Source organism: Herpailurus yagouaroundi, unplaced genomic scaffold (genome assembly GCF_014898765.1).
Source record: "Herpailurus yagouaroundi ecotype Mexico unplaced genomic scaffold, PumYag 163, whole genome shotgun sequence".
Lineage (NCBI taxonomy): Eukaryota > Metazoa > Chordata > Mammalia > Carnivora > Felidae > Herpailurus > Herpailurus yagouaroundi.
The window spans coordinates 6,383,433-6,387,882 of record NW_024412404.1 but is presented as its reverse complement, the minus strand read 5'-3'; the positions used below and the strand labels follow the sequence as shown (position 1 = coordinate 6,387,882).

At 40.9% G+C, this 4,450-nt stretch overlaps 1 pseudogene; it reads left to right on the top strand.

Moving 5' to 3' along the window:
- Positions 1–912: 912 nt before the first annotated feature.
- LOC121037506 (importin subunit alpha-1-like) lies at positions 913–3,353 on the top strand (annotated as a pseudogene).
- Positions 3,354–4,450: the final 1,097 nt, after the last annotated feature.

Here is a 4,450-nt window from a genome sequence, read left to right as displayed (position 1 = left end):
TCAACCTAAACTACAGGAATCTCCCTCCCTCATTTTCAGTGACATTTTAATATTTTTTTAAAAGATCACCACTGTCCTATAGATTTCTGAGGGTAATCTAATCCAGTTTGTTGTAAAGAAACCTACTTCTGTACATTGACAGACATAAAAAGTAAGAATGGATCAGTTTTAGAAACTGGTTAAACAAAGTTGAGCAAGTGTTTTGATAGGCACTTCTTAGTTATTTGAATTTACATATATCAATTATAAATCTCTAAAACGGGAATAAAGTATGTATTGTTTTCCCAACCTATCTGACCTTCACCTAGTATTTCACAAAGCACATTGAGGTTGAATGTACTGCAGTTTGTAAGACGTCCACAGACACATATCTCACTTCATTAAAAATAAATGTATATGGGGTGCCTGGGAGGCCCAGTGGTTTAAGCGTCAGACATTTGGTTTTGGCTCAGGTCATGATTTCACGGTTGGTTTGATCGAGACTTGCACGGGGCTCTTCTCTGACAGCCTGGAGCCTGCTTGGGATTCTCTCTCTCTCCCTCTCTCTCTGCCCCTCCCCTGCTTGCACTTCTCTCCCTCTTAAAATAAAATTTTAAAAAACATTTAAAAATAAATAATATATGTTATATAGATAGCCTGATTGTATATATATCTATATCTATCTGTATCTATAGCTATATCTATATCTATATAGATATGTAAGTATATACGTATATATCCTGATTATATGTCAGTAATGAGTATTACTATGTTCCCTAAATTTTGTTAAGAAACCTTGATCAACACGGTCTTTGAGTGAGCTGAGGTGGATGTTTTGAGGGCAACTGGCCTGCAGCCTGCCCATCCCACCCCATCTACCGTGGAAGCCTGAGCCCACCATGCCATACAGCTTTCTCTCTTTGTCTCATAACCATGTCCACCAGTGAGAATGCTAATTCACTAGCCACCAGCCTTAACAGATTCAAGAACAAGGGGAAAGACAGTCCAGATATGAGGCAGTGCGGAGGAGAAGTTAATGTGGGGCTGAGGTGAGGCAAGAAGGATGACGAGATACTGTAAAGGAGAGATGTAAGCTTGTTTCCTGATGACGCTGCTTCACTGCAGGAAAACCACAACAACCAGGGCACTGTAAATTGGTCTGTTGATGACACTGATGACATTGTCAAAAGCATAAATAGCAACCATTTGGAAATCTAGTCCTAGGCTACTCAAGCTGGAACCTGCTTTCTAGGGAAAAATAGCCCCCACAGACAACATAATCCGAGCTGGTTTGATTCCAAAATTTGTGTCTTTTTTGCCCAGAATTGACTGTAGGCCCATTCAGTTTGAATCTGCCTGGGCCCTCAATAACATTGCTTCCAGGACATCAGAAAAGACCAAGTCTGTGGCAGATGGAGGTGCTATCCCATCATTCATTTCTCTGTGGGCAACTCCTCATGCCCACATCAGTGAACAAGCTGTTTGGGCTCCAGGAAATCTCACAGGTGATGGTTCTGTTTTCTAAGACTTGGTTACCAAGGATGGCTGTTGGCTTTCCCTGCAGCTCCTAATATGTTATCTTCAGCATGTGGTTACTTACTTAGCTCTTTGGACACTTCCAAACATTTGTCACAACAAAAATCCTGCACCCCTGTTAGATGGTATTGAGCAGATTCTCCCTATCTTAGTTTGTCTTCTGCGACATGATGACCCAGAAGTAGTTATTAGCAGATAACCTGCTGGGCCATTTCCTACCTTACTGGTGATCCAAATGAATGGATTGAAATGGTTGTGCAAACAGGAGTTGTGCCACAACTGTGAAGTTTCTAGGAGCTACTGCATTGCCCACTGTGACTCTTGCACTAAGAACCACAGGAAATATCATCACAGGGACACATGAACAGACTCAGGATGTAATAGCTGCGGGAGCACTTGTTGTCTTTCCAAGTTTATAAATGAGTCCCAAAACTAATATTCAGAAGGAAGTTATGTGGACAATATCAAACATCACAGGTGGTTGTCAGGACCAGATAGAGCAGGTTGTGAATCATGGATTAGCACCATCCATTCTTCATTGGTGTTCTCTCTAAGACAGATTTTAAGACACAAAAGGACCTGTACGGGCTTTGACTAACTATACAAGTGGCAGAAACATTGAACAGATTGTAAACCTCATTCATAGTGACATAACATAACCATTGACGAACCTTTTAACTGTAACAAATACCAAAAGTGTTCTGTTTTTCTGGATGCAATTTCAAACATACTTCAGTGCCACAGACTCTGCGTCTAAAGTTCTTTCTTGTCTAGCAAAAGAGCAGGATGCAGGATCGAAAGGAAAAGATGGCTAATGTCCAGGAAAAGACAAGAGCCCCAAATAAGTGTCCTTACCCCATTTTTATCAGGATCAGAAGGCTTATAAACATGGCGATGGATATGCACAAAGGGACAATGAGTCTGTGAACATTAACTTGTGAATGTGAGGTAAAGGGGGTCTTGAGGATATTTGTGGTAGGGGTTTGGGTCAATATAACACAAAATCCGGGCACCGGACAGTTGGGAGGAAGGTTGTTTACAGTAGACATGAGGCCGCACCTCTGATTATCTTAGCCTAGGGGATGAGACAGGTAGGGGGAATAACCTCAGGGTTAATAAGGCACCTTTTCTTTTGTTAACCATCTCTTCCCTGGGCTGCTTTCCCTGCAGCACAGCGGTCCATAGTCCAATTCACCAGTTTACCTAATCTGGCCCTATTCTCCTGTGAAAGCAGGTTTTCGGCTATAGTACTAAGTTGGGGGTGCTTCCACCTTGAATATCTAATCTTGTTTATTTCATATACCTATGTATTGGTCACCTTTCCACCTGTTCCTATTTTAGGACTTTGCTTCTCCCTCTCTATTCTGGGGGCTCTGCATCTCCTCTCTATGTTGGGGTGCCTTTGCACCTCCCTATTCCTGGCACCTTTGCACTTCCTTATTCTCAGGGTGCCTTTGCACCCTCCTATTCTTGGGGTGACAATCTGGTTTACCCAAACTCGGGTGTGAGCATTTTATGACTTTGTATTTCTTTATGCCTTGCTAACCCATTGGTGTAAGCCTGGGGGATTCCTAAGCTTATCCCCCACACTTCAGGTTTCTGGGAAACTAGGTGAAACTGAGAAACTTAGTATAATGATTGAAAAATGTGGAGGTTTGGACAAAAGTGAAGCTGTACAAAATCATGAAAATGAATCTGTGTACCAAGTTTCATGAAACTTGATTGACAAATAGTTCTCTGTAGAGGAAGAGGAAAGACAGAATGTTGTGCCAGACACTACTTCTGAAGGCTATATGTTCCAAGTTCAAGATGGCACTCCTGGGACCTGCAACTTTTAGATTGTACTACTGAGGCATAGAATTGTTTGTTGTGTACTATGGTATGTTTGTCTTACTGTTTCTCTACTAAGAACTCTTTTTAAATACATTTTGTTATTGCAGCATTTTCTACAAAGAAACTATACTTGAACAGTTCCAAACTGTATATACTGTATGAAGCTTCTCTTCTCAATAGCTTCTCTTCTCTTATTTCTATATGGAATCTCATGTCTTGCAGTGTCCTGTAAATAGAGATTTAATTCCATCCTTTTCTTTACCAAATGAATGAGAAGGAGAAAGAGGAGGAGAAGGATGGGGGGAGGGGAGGAAGAAGAAGAAAAAGGAGAGGAGGAAGAGGAGGAGAAGGAGAGGAAGAGAAAGAGGAAGGAGGAGGAGGAGAAGGAGAGGAAGAGGAAGGAGGAGGAAGAGGAGGAGAAGCAGAGAGAAGAAGAAGAAGAAGAAGAAGAAGAAGAAGAAGAAGAAGAGAAGAGGAAGAGGAAGCAGAAGGAGGAGGAAGAGGAGGAGGAGGAGGAAAAGAAGAAGGAAGGGAAGGAGGAGAGGGAAAAGGATGGAGGAGGTGGAGGAGGAAGGGGGAGGAAGAAGGGGAAGGAGGAGGGGGAGGGGAAAGAGAAGAAGAAATCTTGACCAAGATCACAAGACTAATAAATAATGATTCCGAAACTGAAACCTTCAGTACTCTTGATTTCTAGCACTCTGTGCCCTTGCATAGTTTCTATTTCATAATTTATATTCAGAAATGTTTATAATTTTAGTCACTGATTCTAGAAGGAGTAGTCTTGAAGAAGTTACTTTATGACTGTGAAAGATGTTTTTCTTTCCAACTAAAACTAAACAACAAGAACTGAGTGTCAGCAATCTTGTTTTAATATTCATAATTGATCAGGCACAATGGCTTGCGATCTAAAATTAAACTTCTTTTGTGGTTGTTATTGCTATTGCTTTTGTTTATTGTTGGGAAAAAAAATTTTGCCTTCCAGAAGTTACACAGCTATTCGTCTGTATGCTTTTTAAATTAAAATATAAACAGCCAAATTAATAACGCGTATCAACGTAATCAAATGAATATAACTGTTGCTGATTTGGAAATGGTTTCTGGT